Source organism: Glycine max, chromosome 6 (genome assembly GCF_000004515.6).
Source record: "Glycine max cultivar Williams 82 chromosome 6, Glycine_max_v4.0, whole genome shotgun sequence".
In the NCBI taxonomy this organism is placed as follows: domain Eukaryota; kingdom Viridiplantae; phylum Streptophyta; class Magnoliopsida; order Fabales; family Fabaceae; genus Glycine; species Glycine max.
The window spans coordinates 46,002,412-46,018,652 of NC_038242.2; the positions used below are offsets into that span (position 1 = coordinate 46,002,412).

Here is a 16,241-nt window from a genome sequence, read left to right on the forward strand (position 1 = left end):
TAGCCTAGTCAATAAGTGGTTTCTCTTATCTTTAAGGAGCAAGTTAGTTTTAATATTTTGTTTTGCTAATATCTTGTTATCTAATTAGTTGATCTTTTGCTATTTATTGTATCGCTGCTGAGAACAATTCAAATTAGAATAGAATAATTTTATTTCCTCTGCATACGTATTGTCTCTCTTCTCTCCTCTGCTTTTTATAATTTCCTCCACAAAACCAACAAAAACACGTTCAACGTCGGTGTTTATCGGAGTTCAACGACGGTGCAAGGCCGTCTTTGAATGAGACGTCGTCGTAGGCCTCCGGCAAGTCTACGACGATCTCCTTCCACCGTTTTAGAAACACACGATTCCTGCGACGGGATGACTGGAGGCCCGTAGTTGTAGGTTTGCCTTCGAAGATGTTGCCGGCATGAGGAACGACGTTGAAAGGTAAGCTTTTAAGGTCGGGTATGGCGGCACCGACGTAGCGTGTAACAACCAATGCTTGAAAGGTAAGGTCTTCTACGTCGTTGCTGCTGAAAGCAATGACGTCGAAAGGAACCTCGTTTCCGGGAGGAACGTCGTTGAATCCATGGCCTCGACGTCGTGTCTGGGAGAGGAATGTCGTGGAATGCTGGCTACTACGCCGTTTCGCCGGAGACCGCCGTTGACTGCATGGGAAGCTACGTTGTTGCTGGGTGTGGGAATTAGGGCTGAGCACGGGTCGATTTGGATCCAAAATAGCTCATCCGACCAAAAACGATCACATCATTCTTCGGCCCAAGTCCGACCGTTGAAGCCTTCGGTTATGTCGGGTCGGTGACATCGGGTAGAACTTCCATGAGTCATGACAGAAGCTCCTCCACTTCTTAGTAAGAAATAAAAGAGAACATAAATCTGATGCCATGAAAGAGAAATGTCGAAACAAAGAAGAAAAGGAATGATGAGAACGTACAAGGAGAGAAAAAGCCTTTGTTTGGGTTTCGAAAAGCTTTATGAATTAAAAATATTATTTGAAATTGGAAAGCTAAAAATTGCAACTTTCAATGTACTTGAGTACACCTATTCCTGTGCTATTTGCTTTTCATCGAAAGCGTAGCGTAGTCTTTTAACTTTATGAATTAATTGTTATATAATAATAAAATAATAAGCAAATGAAAAAACATGAAGATTGTTACTCATCAAAACATACGTCAGGTCAGTTCGACCCGTGCTCAGCACTAATTTCAAATTTCTAACACACCCCTATTGTGAAAAGGCACTAATTTCATATAATGAAGGAGTTTTGTATAAGCAAAAATGCATTCAATTTCTGGCCTAAGCAATTAGATTTACTTATTTATAGAGTATGGATGGCAGATGGCTTCTTCATTGTTAGCTTTGACTAAAATTTATTGTTTCCAACTGTGTCTAAATCTTCAAGGGTTCAAAGTATAATTCACATGCTTTTCTTTTGCTACCAATGCATATAAATGCTCTAACCACACATTTTCATTAAAACATATGAAGGGACGGTGTGGCCTATGTATTAAGGTAAATTTCATTTCTTGACATCAGCATTGTAAATTGTAAATATAATTATAACGAAAATATATTCAAAATTTTCTCCTTCTAAATTTAATCATAACAAAATTAATATTAATATTAAATTTATATTTTAGTTATAGTTTGTAGTTGTTATGTATTTTACACGTTTAATAATATTAAATTTCATTTCAAGAAAAAGTATAACACTAAAATTTTCTGCAGTAGTGCAGATCTGTCAATCTATGTTTTATAGCCTGAAATAAGCTCATATTGTGACACCTCTACCCCTCACATATATACTAATAAGGAATAAAAAAAATTCAAATATTAATTAAAAGTATTTTTAAAACATTTTTTTAAACAAGTCTTTCAAAGGGGAAAGATGCTCACATTCACTTTCTTCTACATCATATTCAAACTTGTCCAAATAAATAATAAAGTATTCTCGACTCAAACAAAGTCGTCTAAGCTTCATACAATTAATATAGAACCTATATCCTAATGTCACATCCTATCAAAGCGTTGTGTTCCCGTGTCCTCTAGCATGAGGTTCTTCATAGTCATCACCTATTCATCTGCTCCCCGAACAAGTTCAAGATCATCACAGGATCCAAACACAACAACACACAGGGAGTGAGTTATCACATTCCTAGCTAATAGAGAAACAAGACAATTAAATATACATATTATAAATGAGATACCACTTGCTTAAACATAGCTCACGTAACTTCACCACTTCGTCATTCAAAATTCACTTTTCAATCATCAATCACATTACACAAGAATCTCACACTTCAATCACGTTACTATGGAAATGTCTTCAGAATTACACCTCCCTTGTGTTTCACCAAAGAAGATGCAGGTTAGACTCGTCTCAATGTCTCTATTTGTTTAACACTATACATCATGCACTTGTTTCTGTTACTTAGAACTTGTTCATTATTCTGTTGGTTGCAGACTTTGTAGCAGACGCAATGACTTGACCTTGTCTAGAATGTGAAGCTTATAGCCAAGATCCTGGCTTTAATAAAAGTTTATTATATCATAAGAGAAATTGTATTATGTCAGGTAAAATTTACATAGATGCAGACTTTTATAGCTAAACTCGAATCTACTATGATCGTGGGATATGCATGAGCCAGCAAGTCGTTACTACTCTTGCTAAACAAGATATACTTAAACTTGAAATTTTCAAAATCTAATAAAGTTACTACTCTTGCTAAACAAGATAATCCTGTCCTAAAATGCACCGCCATGTTACCAAATCACACAAGTGAAACTTCGTACTCTTTTCTTAACTGTCACTCCCCATCCTCTTTCTAAATCCCTATTAATTGACACTTCCTTCGTACTCTCTCACATCCTCTAACACACACTCTTTCCCAAACCCAATTCAACAGCACCCACCACCTGCTCATATCTACTTAAACTGCATAAATTAAGCAACCACATTCATATAGATGAAAAATGCTACACATATCTTGGATGAAAAATGCATAAATTATTGAATGCTAATATACACCAATTAAGATAGATATTAGTATTCATGAAATACTGGCAAGCAAACACCATTAAAAAGAAGATTCCATAAGTAAGCATATATGGCCAATAAACAAAGCATACATTTACGTAAATGTCCTAGAATTTTTCTCAAGGTGAATATTCTGTGGAAAAAATCATATCATTGTGACACCCTCTACCCTCACATATATTTAATAAAGGAATGAAAATTCAAATATTAATTAAAAGTATTTTTAAAACATTTTTAAATACAAGCTTTTCAAATGGGTAAAAGGCTCACATTCACTTTCTTCTACATCATATTCAAACTTGTCCAAATAAATAATAAAGTCATCTCGACTCAAAGAAAGTCATATAAGTCTCATACAATTAATATAGAACCTATATCCTAATGTCATATCCTATCAGAGCGTGGTGTTCCGTGTCCTCTAGCATGAGGTTCTTCATAGTCATCCACCTATTCATCTGCTCCCCGAACACAAAGTTCAAGATCATCACAGATCCAAACACAAACAGCAAACGAGAGTGAGTTATCACATTGCTAACTACTAGAGAGAAACAACAACATATAGTAGCCAAATACAATTTACTTAGCATATCTCACATTATTTCATCACTTTGTCATTCATCAATCACCTTTCAATCATCAATCATTATACACAGGAATCACACACTCCGATCAAGACATAATAACACATCAATTTAATAATAAACAATTAGCAAGCGTATGCGACAGTTATGCTAAGACTCAAGCCTATATGCAATGTGGTACCATGTCAGTGAAAAACCACCCTAGGACGCTTAGGAGTACATAGCAAGACACACACACAATGGGTTTGTCAGGTCACTCTCACTAAGTAAGATCATAGGGAGACCAGTCAGGGTCACGATGTTTTGCGAGAATGCTCCAACCATATGGGATCAGCATAGGCTTAAAGGAGCACTCAAACCGATGACCCCAAGGCCTACACTCCGAAGAGTCCGTCAGGGCCTCTCCCTCCTGATTCAGTCCAACCCCTAAAATCATTTTAGCACACAGACACTGCTAGTGAATTATACAATACCCACGACCTCACACTCGTGTCTTAAACACGTACAACATATTGCGCTACAATTTAACACTGGTTCCTAAATAGGAACCTACACTTTCTCTTTAACACTGGTTCCTAAATAGGAAACCTACACTTTCTCCTTAACACTGCGCATTTACACTTTTCTCAAGATAACACTGGTCGGGTTATTGTACAATTCATAGCTTACAACACAAGTAATTTCACATCAAGTGTTAACTACACACTTATCCACAACTAAAACTCATTCACAATTTCACATCTCATAGTGTCACAATCCACCATCACATGTTTTCACGTATCTCACAAATTAACACATGTTCAACTTTACACTTATACTCAATCTCAATAACAATATTATAATCTCAAAGCACATGTTATTCCACAATTCATCACATACTCACAATTTGAATTATCATTTCATATCCTCAATATAGCAATTTATACAAAAGACTATCACAACATGAGAACTAAAACCCCTCAAATAATATTACACACTTATATCAAAATCATAGGTCAAAATATATAAATATCAAGAGCACAATTTATCAAACAATTTTCATTAGGACATCAATATTTTATTTATAATCATAAAGGAAAATTTGTAATTTAATAAACATCTCAAAATAAAACCTCAATTTAATCCTCTAAGGATCCCTACACATGTTCTCAATAACCCCAATTGTGAATAACTCATCCCTTACCTTTAAGCGGGCTCACGTGTCTTCAGCCAGCGATAGCAACATCTCTAGCGGTTCCGGAAATTCTTTCAATTATTCATCCAACTGCTCCGATAGAATTCCCAAACGTCAGAGAGACGGAGAAGAGATTGAAACCTCCACTTGTACTGTCTTCATACGATTCCTTTTTCTCCCTCCACGAATATTATCTGTCAAATCCCAACGGTGGAAGCGTGCGGAATTGAATTTCGAACAACATATCCAAATTTCACAATAATCCAACGGTCAACGAAACCGGGATCGTAGTTTTATCAAGACAGCTCTGGTTTCTGCGGGAAAGAAAAAAGCTACAATGCGAAGGGTGTTTCTCTCAGTTCAGACATGATATCGAAATTCCCAACGGTGAGAATGGTCGGAATTGTGTTGCGAACATGATACTCAAATTTCATGACGATTCAACGGTGAACGGGTTCAAGATCGTCGTTTTTCTGAGACTGGTTTGGTGGGCTGCGGGAAAAAGAAAGGATTTTGAGAGGAGAAGGGAAAAACGAAAATGATGCCAAAAGGAGGCAGCTGACTTAACATAACTATTTATACCTAGGGTACTCAGCCTATTATTTGCTCTATATTTATTTATTTTTTACTAAAAAGCTTTTTAAATTTATTTACGAAAAGTTGGGATGTTACAATCATCATTAACCTCAATCTAGTATTGAAACTCCTCCGCATACCAACATGCAATATTCTCAACTAAAACTGCATCAGAGACATGATAAGGCACCCACCTTGTTCCCAATGACAGGAGAATTGTCAGCAAACCATGTATCCTGCCTCTCAGATTGGTAGTGAGCAAAACATGAATTTATGAACAATCCATTTTGAGGTGATCTTGAAAAGCCTTTAATAGCATTCAGCATTTGATTCCTAAATCCTGCATTAGATACAGGGAAATGACTTGTTACAGTAATTTACTGAAGACATATTTGTACTTCTTGTGCTCCTATAGACTTGATAATTCTTGAAATCACCACATTTTCTTTTGCTTTATAATTCTTGAATTAGCAAGTTAAAATATTTGTTTGATTGCTCAAATATTGGAACACATTAGTAGTAGTATATATAGTAATACAGCATGAGGCATCAAGGCAGAGGCAACAAATTATATCATTTGTGATTTGTTTAACTATTTTTTTATTTTTTATTTTTATTATTTTTACCTAATCTAATATATTATTATACTAATATTTTTTAAAAAAATATATATAACAATTTAATATGTTAAAAAAAATTTAATCTACCTTTCATTTATTAAAAGATATATTTAGAAAATATTTATCTAAATTTTTATTGGATTATTGTTGGATGTTACATGAAGCAGGGTGTTTATATAGTGTGTGGTATATTTTTTTGTGTGTTTATTATAACAATAATGAGAATTGGACTAAATGGTTTGGACTTGGTATGTAGTTTTTGTATTGAATACCTTCTGTTTGTTTGAATTTTGGGTTAAAATTATATTTTTTTATAGGGACAATTTGTTTTTATATACATTAAGAAATAAAAAAATCTGGTGGATGCAGTTACCCCCACACTAGATAAGGTGCATATGCTAGTGGGCTCAGGTGTGACACAAGTAGTCTAGACTATATCATTATCCATCTGTATTACTATTGGTCCCTATCATAATTATTCTAAGTTCCTACAAAAACTTTAAAATTCTTGGAAAAAATCATTTTACCCATGTGTTCAAACACTCCATCCTTCCTCCTTCCTCCCTTCCTCTTACCTGAGTCCTTCTCCTCACCTCTTGTTAAATATGCAATGGAAATGCGATTCTGTTATGATCTTTGTTAAGATACACAATTGAATCCCATTTACATTTTATATTTTGGAAACAAAATATAAATACTCAATGGAACACATGATTTCATTTTATACCTTTTTTTATAAAAAAAAGCACACAAGGGAATCATAGTTTTCGCACTCCCTATTATGCAACAGAAACGTAATTTCATAGTGTATTTCAAGGATAGATAATTTTGAAACCACTTGGTTACCCTGTTTACAGAACACAAATTGATAGTCACATGTGTCAATAGAGAGAATATGTTCAATCTTTCCTTGGGACACATGCATAATTTATGGAATAAGCATATCTTAGTTATACATATAAGATTCATTATAAGGAGTTGATGGGACTAGTAACACAACCATAGCAGCTTCCTGAGTGGCTCAAATTAAGCGGTATGAGAAAGTTCCTTCCAATAGTGAGGAGGCACTCCAGAAAGCTGTGGCTAAGCAACCTGTGTCAGTTTCCATTGATGCAAATAATGGACATTTCATGTTTTATGCGGGTGGGATTTACACAGGTGAATGTGGAACTGACCTAGACCATGGTGTTACTGCAATTGGTTATGGCACAACTAATGAAATTGACTATGGATAGTGAAGAATTCATGGGGCACAGGTTGGGGTGAGAAGGATACATAAGGATGCAGCGAGGTATAACTGCTAAGCAATGCAAGCATGGTTTGTGCAGAATTGCCTTGGATTCATCTTATCCAATGACTTAAATAGTTCAATTATGCAAATTGTGTTTCATGTTTGCTCTATAGTTTGAAAGTTTGTTAAATTGTTATCACTCCTCACACAATAACAATATCCACCTAACACTCTCCACTCTATTTTTTATTTATTTATTTATTATTTTACTTATCCTCTAATCACTTTATCAATCAATTCAATCCTATTAATAATTTTTTTTGTGTTATCTTCTCTTATCTTTTATAAGTGTTTTATTTATAGATAAAAATATTTGCAATGCAGTGTGATTCAATTTTGGTGATTGAACGTATTGATAAATATATTACTAGTTGGTATCGTCATTCCAACTTTTATTATCAGAATAAAGAAATGAAAATATTTAATAAATAATATAAGTATTATATATTATTATATGTAACTAATAAACATTATAATACAAATAAATTAAGTAATTGCGATTTGATTTGATTTCATAAATACTGACTGTGAATTGTACCGAACTGCTCAGTTGAACAGCACATGATACATCGTCTTCAACGATTGATAATGAAAGACATTAAGTTAGTATCAACAAGATTTAGCATAATTGATAGATAGTTGAATTCTTAATAATATTGTTAAGGGTTTAATTTTTGACCATATATACCTCCGTCCTAAAATTATAAGACTTTTTTACGTAATTCACAACCTTCAAGAAAGTTAGTCAATTTAGTTAGTAACATTAAATTCTTTATAGATTTATAATATTTTTTTAAAATTACCCTTCAAATTCTTTATACCAATTCTTTATAGATTTATAATATTATTGTATGATAGTCTATTTTTTCTATCCTTACAAGAGAGAGAGAGAGAGAGAGAGAATTCATTTAATACATAAAGCATTTAGTATAAAATAATCAAGGGTCTTTTAGACAAAAAAAATTAACATAAAAGACAACTTCAAAAGAGTCTTACAAAAAGAAAACAAGTCTTATATTTAGGGACAAAATTAGTATATGAAGAATACTTTATTGGAAGACTCAAAGCTCACTTCAATTATCTCTACATTTGAAAAGAAATTAGTCTCGGACTATGGTTGGAGAAGGGAGATATCCTCAGCTCACACCAAAAAAGAAATTAAGTTAGAATATTATGTCAAATTTGGGAAGCTTAAGTATGAAATTGGTCATTATAAGTTTATCCTTTTTTATTTTTTGTCTTTGCATAATTTTTATTTTTCAAGTCTTAGTTCCTTTAAGTTTATGTTTTTTTATTTGTAGTCTCTATCAAGAGTCATAGTTACAAAATTTGTTAACAATGACATCATTGTGCACCATGTGAGCAAAAAATGTCATCATCAATGCCCTATCATAAAAAAAAGTCATTCTATCGATGCAACGTCAACAGTAATAGTAGTGTCACGCTTATAGTGATATTATAGAGACTAAAAATAATAAAAAAATTATAGGGACTAAAATAAGAAACTTGTGGAAACTAAAAGTGGAAAAAAAAACTTACAGAGATCAAAATTAAAAAAAAAAAGAATCACACAACTGAAAAATGAAAAAAATGGAGTAAAAGAAAAAAAAAGAAAAGTGACATATTTATAGACAAAAATAAATATTTAAGCCTTAAATATCATGTATGATTTAATATAAAAGGAATATAAAATAAAAAATGAATTAATTAAAAAAAAATTTTATGACAAAATTCATAATTGATTAAAAATATAACGATATTAGACCAGGTTGGGACAACCTAAAGAATAACCTAGAACTTGTCCTCAAAATTCATTTGATATATTTTCTTACACCTAAACCCATAAAAAACCCTTGAATTGAACACCTTAATCGGTGAACTGACATCTTATAATTACATTAAAGAAATATAAAAAAGTGACTTACCTTACATTTTGCACACGTCTTAAAAGCAATAATTCAACTAACAATAAATAAAAACAATTAACTCATTTTCAATGTATTTTTAGTTATTAGGATTAATCTCATGTAAACTCTATTAAATAGAGAATGAGATGTTTATAAGTTTTAGTATTTAACAAAAAAAGGTGAAAAAAGTGTTTTAAGAAATATACTGTTGCTTAGTTTTATTTTTTTATTTTAAAAAGTTTTAGGATTATCCTTATAAATTATTATTTCTAACACCAAACAAGTTCTTTATCTAAGTAAATTTGATCTGAAATCTTTTAAGCAAGATAACGGGTTTAAATTTTCTTGATAAAAAATATACTTGAAAGAAAAGATCCTAATAACATAACATTGATGACAACTGTGTTTTTTCAAAATATATTTGGTATTATAAATGATAGAATGACATTAATAATGATTATAATCGACATGAAGATGCAACGATAAAGTATCTGGTATACTTAACACTAACATTTCCCTCGTACATGTAATCCAAATGTGAGACTCTTTGATATTATGAAGGACAAAAGTAGACTCAAAATACAACACATTACTAATAGTCTAATGATACAATATGTTGCATCTAATTGAATTAGCAAGTTAAAATATTTGTTTGATTGCTCAAATATTGCAACACATTAATTAGTAGTAGTATAATAGAAGACAGATAGTATAATAGTACAGGATGAGGCATCAAGGCAGAGGCAACGACACCTCTCTCTCAGATAAATACTTATACTAAATTAAGTGCCAAATTTTATAATATCAGCTAGCTGTGCATCTTTTCTTCTTCTTTTGTTTTGTTTCTCTTTTCTTATTATCAATTAAGTCTTCTAAAAATTAGTCAAATGTCAATATTTAACCTTCAAATAAATATATTTGGAACAAAATTCCCACGCTTGGTTAGCCCTCTTTTTATTTCTAAGACAGAAGCAAGAGATATATATATTCTACACAGCAAACTTACATAGTTGGGGTCGTCCGATAGAAAACAAAACTTCATTCTGATTCTGGTTAAAAAAATTCTCACTCCTATATATACCATTCGAAACATTGCATTCAGAGCACACCAATTACCTAATTTCCAAACACAAAACTCAATATACAAACTATTAATCAAGATTGATACATTGTTGAGAAAAGACATGGTTCCATGGGCAAAAAGCAGCACATTTTAGCTCTTGTGCTCCTTCTCTCAATCTGCACTTCCCAAGTAATGTCCCGCAACCTCCATGAGGCATCCATGTCCGAAAGACATGAGCAGTGGATGAAGAAATATGGGAAGGTATATAAGGATGCTGCAGAGAAGCAAAAACGTTTACTGATATTCAAGGATAATGTTGAATTCATTGAATCCTTCAATGCTGCCGGGAACAAACCTTACAAGCTTAGCATCAATCACCTAGCTGACCAAACCAATGAGGAATTTGTGGCTTCCCATAATGGATACAAATACAAGGGATCACATTCACAAACACCATTCAAGTATGGAAACGTTACTGATATTCCTACTGCAGTGGATTGGAGGCAAAATGGAGCTGTTACTGCAGTCAAGGACCAAGGCCAATGTGGTAATCAAGTAACAGAGAACTTTTATTTATTTTTTTATCAGTAGGAATCAAAGACAGGTACCAGGGAGTTTACAATAACTCACGTACCTTGCTCAATCATCTGAGCTAGACCACCTGGATTAACACAAAGAAAATGAACCATAAATTAAAGTGATACTATTTTCTTTTGTATATATCATTGTCATGATGGCATTAATTAATATTGGTTAATTTGTAAATGAATTAAACAGGTAGCTGCTGGCATTTTCAACAGTTGCTGCAACAGAAGGTATCTACCAGATAAGTACAGGTATGCTAATGTCCCTTTCAGAGCAAGAGTTAGTGGATTGCGACAGCGTGGATCATGGTTGTGATGGAGGTCTCATGGAAGATGGGTTTGAATTCATTATTAAAAATGGTGGAATCAGCAGTGAGGCAAACTACCCTTACACAGCAGTTGATGGAACTTGTGATGCAAGCAAAGAGGCTTCTCCAGCAGCTCAAATAAAGGGCTATGAAACAGTACCTGCTAACAGTGAGGAGGCACTGCAGCAAGCAGTTGCAAACCAACCAGTGTCGGTTTCCATTGATGCTGGAGGATCTGGTTTCCAATTCTACTCAAGTGGGGTTTTCACAGGACAATGTGGGACTCAGCTAGACCATGGTGTTACTGTTGTTGGTTATGGTACCACTGATGATGGTACTCATGAGTATTGGATAGTGAAGAACTCATGGGGCACACAATGGGGTGAAGAAGGATACATAAGAATGCAACGAGGCATAGATGCCCAAGAAGGCCTTTGTGGCATTGCCATGGATGCCTCGTACCCAACTGCTTAGAAATTAAGCCTTCTAACGATAATTTGTGTTTCAAATTTACTTTATTTTGCATTCTCATCGGTGCATGTAATATTTTCGATTTTTCAAACACTAATTTACTTGATATATTATTACATCTACGCATGATCTGAGCTTTGCCTTGGTGTCTCTTTTCCTTCAATTTTATCTTTATGCTTGTACAAGCAGTACTTACTGCCTTTGTAGACATATCTAGAGGGTTTGTCTAATCGATCTCAAGTAGAAAATGAGATTAAACGTCATTTTAAATGATCAATAGAATGTTGACAATAACCAATTACAAGTTATGTTATTAGTAGAAATTATTAAACCTCTGCTACATACCCTGAACCTATAAGTGGAATCACTTTCCAACCAAATACTATTCCACTGATGTTGTCTAGCTATATCAATGGCTTTGACTACTGCCATCAGTTCAGCAGTGAAGGTGAAAAGACTCCCAAGTGAAACCCAAACCCTCCAAGGAAGCTCCCTTGATCATCTTTGAACAAGCCTGCACTTGCTGCAACACCCGGAGAGCCCTGCGCAGCTCCATCCGTATTGACCTTGATCCAACCAGAAGCTGGAGCCATTCATGAGACTTGTTTAATGTTAGCAGCTTTACCAGCATGTCTCAGAATATGAAAAAATTTAAGAATACCAAACTCATGCATATTCAATCGCAATCATTCCTTTGGAGAAATTTCTAGAAAGCGCAACGGCCATAGATACATTAAGCTGAATTGCTATTTTGGAAGCCACACCATTCTCAAAACGAATTTGGTTTCTGCTATGCCAAAGAAACCAAATCACATTAATAATCCCTGCAGCTACTACATATCCAAGACCTGAGAGCTTAAGTCTTGCTTACAAGCAGACAATAAGCTAATAGGCAATGACAAGTCTAAGCTAACCTTCAATGCACTACTCAGCCATTGCCAAACCTCAACAACATACTGACATGAAAAAAGCGATCTCTAAGAAAATGAGCCCAAGTCTCATGAGAAGTGTACATCATACAACAAAGATTAAGCATGACAGCCTTATTTATATCTTTGAGTGGCCTAATTCCCAATCCACCTGAAGAAATGGGAGCACAAACTTCTTTCCAAGAAACACTAACAAGTTTCTTTATTTGGCATGTTTGAAAAATAAAAGCTAAGTCAGTTTTTTTATATCCCTTTTACAACAACAACAACAACAACGCCTTATCCCACTAGGTGGGGTCGGCTACATGGATCAACTTCCGCCATAATGTTCTATCAAGTACCATACTTCTATCCAAATCATTAAGTTCGAGATCCTTCTTGATAACCTATCTTATAGTCTTTTTGGGTCTTCCTCTGCCTCGAATTGTTTGCCTTCTCTCCATCTGGTCTACTATCCTCACTACAGAGTCTACCGGTCTTCTCTCTACATGCCCAAACCACCTAAGTCTATTTTCCACCATCTTCTCTACAATAGGCGCTACTCCAACCCTCTCTCTAATAGCTTCGTTTCTAATTTTATCCTGTCGAGTCTTACCACACATCCACCGCAACATCCTCATCTCCGCTACACCTACTTTAGTCTCATGTTGGCTCTTGACCGCCCAACATTCTGTTCCGTACAAAATCGCCGGTCTTACCGCAGTCTGATAAAACTTTCCCTTTAGCTTGATCGGTACCTTTGCATCACATAACACCCCGATGCTTTTCTCCATTTCATCCATCCTGCTTGAATGCGATGATTCACATCCCCTTCAATTTCTCCATCATCTTGTATTACAGACCCAAGATATTTAAACCGTGTGACTTGAGGGATAATATGGACTAAGGTATTCATGACTTCTCTCATTTTACTGACTCAGACCCAATTCAAAAGGAACTTTGATGTGTTTAGATGTAAGAAAATAGAGCTTCCATCGAGGTCTATCGTATCATTTGAAACACTTGCTTAGAGATTTGGTGCATAGTATGCAACGAGCAGACCACACCAGTTGCACTTGCAGCATACACCATGTCAATGATGAACCTCTACGCAAATTCATGGAGAGATTTGCGACAGTTTCAGTTAAAATCCGAGATCTATATCTTGGTTTAGCCCTACATTCTATGATAACTGCCTTGAAGTCAGGATAATTTGTAGACAGCTTATGAAAGAAACGACCTGGAAGCATGAACGAGTTGCGGGCTAAGGCTGTTGGATATATTCAAATAGAGGAGTTATCCGAGTTTTGCAACAAGATGAGATCGGGAGAATAGAAGAAAAGTCAAGTAGGAAAGATCATTTCAGGCCCAACCAAGACAAGAAATTAAGAAATCACAGAAGGGGCCTAAGTATGGATATTATACAGTTTATACTCCTTCGAATGAAAATCGGGCAAGGGTGTTGGAAGAGGCATTTAATGTTGAGTTGTTGTCATCACCACCTCCATCCAGACCGCCGGTTGGGCAGATCACAGACAAAACAATGACTGTAGCATCATAATTATGGTCACATCACAGAGGAATGCTGGACTCGAAATGACAAAATTGAAGAGTTAATCCAAAGAGGCGCACTCAACCAATATATCCAATGCAGCAATGCTTGTTATGGTGGAAAATGGATCATAACAATAACCCTCTATCACCTGCCTTGTTGGATAAAAGTCATAAAACTCTTAACCTTGAATATTAAAATAGTATGTGAACAAGGTAGTAAGAACAAATTATACAAATATAAATTTGACTAGCAAAAATATTAGTTTAAATTACTCCGTAGGTTTTTAAACTTTTTTTTTTAATTAGGTCTCTGATCACATATATTCAAATTATCATTTTGTAGCAGTTTTAAGCCATATAAAAGTAACTCCATACACTGATTAATTGACAACAAAACATCAATCGTGTAAAACTTTTTCTTGCATGGAAGCACATTTGTGAAACATAATTAGAGATTGAATATTTAAATTTGCATGCATCAACAATTGGAAAACTAAGGAAATGCTAAACAATATCACATATAGTACAGGATTTTAATCTAGAAGTTGCGTACCAGGCATCCATGGCAATGCCCCATAGGCCTTCTTGGGCATTTATGCCTCCTTCCATTCTTATGTATCCATTTTCACCCCATTGTGTGTCCCTTGAAACTGTGACCCCCTCTATCCCTCACATAATAAAAAATCAGAATTAATTAAAAGTTTTCAAAACACATTTAAATACAAGCCTTTAAAAAGGGTAAAAGGCTCACATTCACTTTTCTAACATCTTAATAAAAAAATTTCAAATAAATAATAAATTATCTCGGCTCAAAACAAGGTCACCCAAGACTTCATGCAATTAATATAGCAACCTATACCCTAATGTTACATCCTATCAGAGTATTGTGTTATCGTGTCCTCTAGCATGAGGTTCTTTGTAGTCATCCACCTAATCATCTGCTCCCACGAATACAAAATTCGAGATCATCAGAGGATCCAAACACAAATAGCACACGGGGAGTGAGTTATCACATTCCTAACTAATAGAGAGAAACAAGACAACATGTAGGTATAAATATCATATAAACAAAATACAACTTACTTAAGCATAGCTCACGTTATTTCACCAATTTGTCACACATCATATCACAACACCACACGTCTCATTCGTTTCCACAACATTCACGTACTCAATGATCAAAACACAACAACAACAACAACAACAACAACGCCTTATCCCACTAGGTGGGGTCGGCTACATGGATCAACTTCCGCCATAATGTTCTATCAAGTACCATACTTCTATCCAAACCATTAATTTCGAGATCCTTTTTGATAACCTCTCTTATAGTCTTTTTGAGTCTTCCTCTGCCTCGAATTGTTTGTCTTCTCTCCATCTGGTCTACTTTCCTCACTACAGAGTCTACCGGTCTTCTCTCTACATGCCCAAACCACCTAAGTCTATTTTCCACCATCTTCTCTACAATAGGCGCTACTCCAACCCTCTCTCTAATAGCTTCGTTTCTAATTTTATCCTGTCGAGTCTTACCACACATCCACCGCAACATCCTCATCTCCGCTACACCTACTTTATTCTCATGTTGGCTCTTGACCGCCCAACATTCTGTTCCGTACAAAATCACCGGTCTTACCGCAGTCCGATAAAACTTTCCCTTTAGCTTGATCGGTACCTTTGCATCACATAACACCCCCGATGCTTTTCTCCATTTCATCCATCCTGCTTGAATGCGATGATTCACATCCCCTTCAATTTCCCCGTCATCCTGTATTACAGACCCAAGATATTTAAACCGTGTGACTTGAGGGATAATATGGTCTCCTATTTTCACCTCTGAGTTAGAAACCTTCCTTCTTTTGTTGAACTTACATTCCATATACTCCGATTTGCTTCTGCTTAGGCGAAAGCCATGTGTTTCTAGAGCTCGTCTCCAAGTTTCCAACCTCTCATTCAACTCCTCCCTCGACTCTCCAAGGAGGACTATGTCATCTGCAAAAAGCATGCATCTCGGCGCTATCTCTTGGATTTGTTCCGTGAGGACATCCAGAATTAAGGTAAAAAGGTAGGGGCTAAGGGTTGACCCTTGATGTAAACCAATTGTGATGGGAAAATCGTCTGACTCTCCATCCTGTGTCCTAACACTAGTCGATACCCTATCATACATATC

The 16,241-nt window shown here is 35.0% G+C and overlaps 1 pseudogene; it reads left to right on the top strand.

The window, feature by feature from the left end:
• The first annotated feature begins 10,378 nt into the window (after positions 1–10,378).
• Positions 10,379–11,615, top strand: LOC121175020 (zingipain-2-like; annotated as a pseudogene).
• The last annotated feature ends 4,626 nt before the right edge of the window (positions 11,616–16,241 follow it).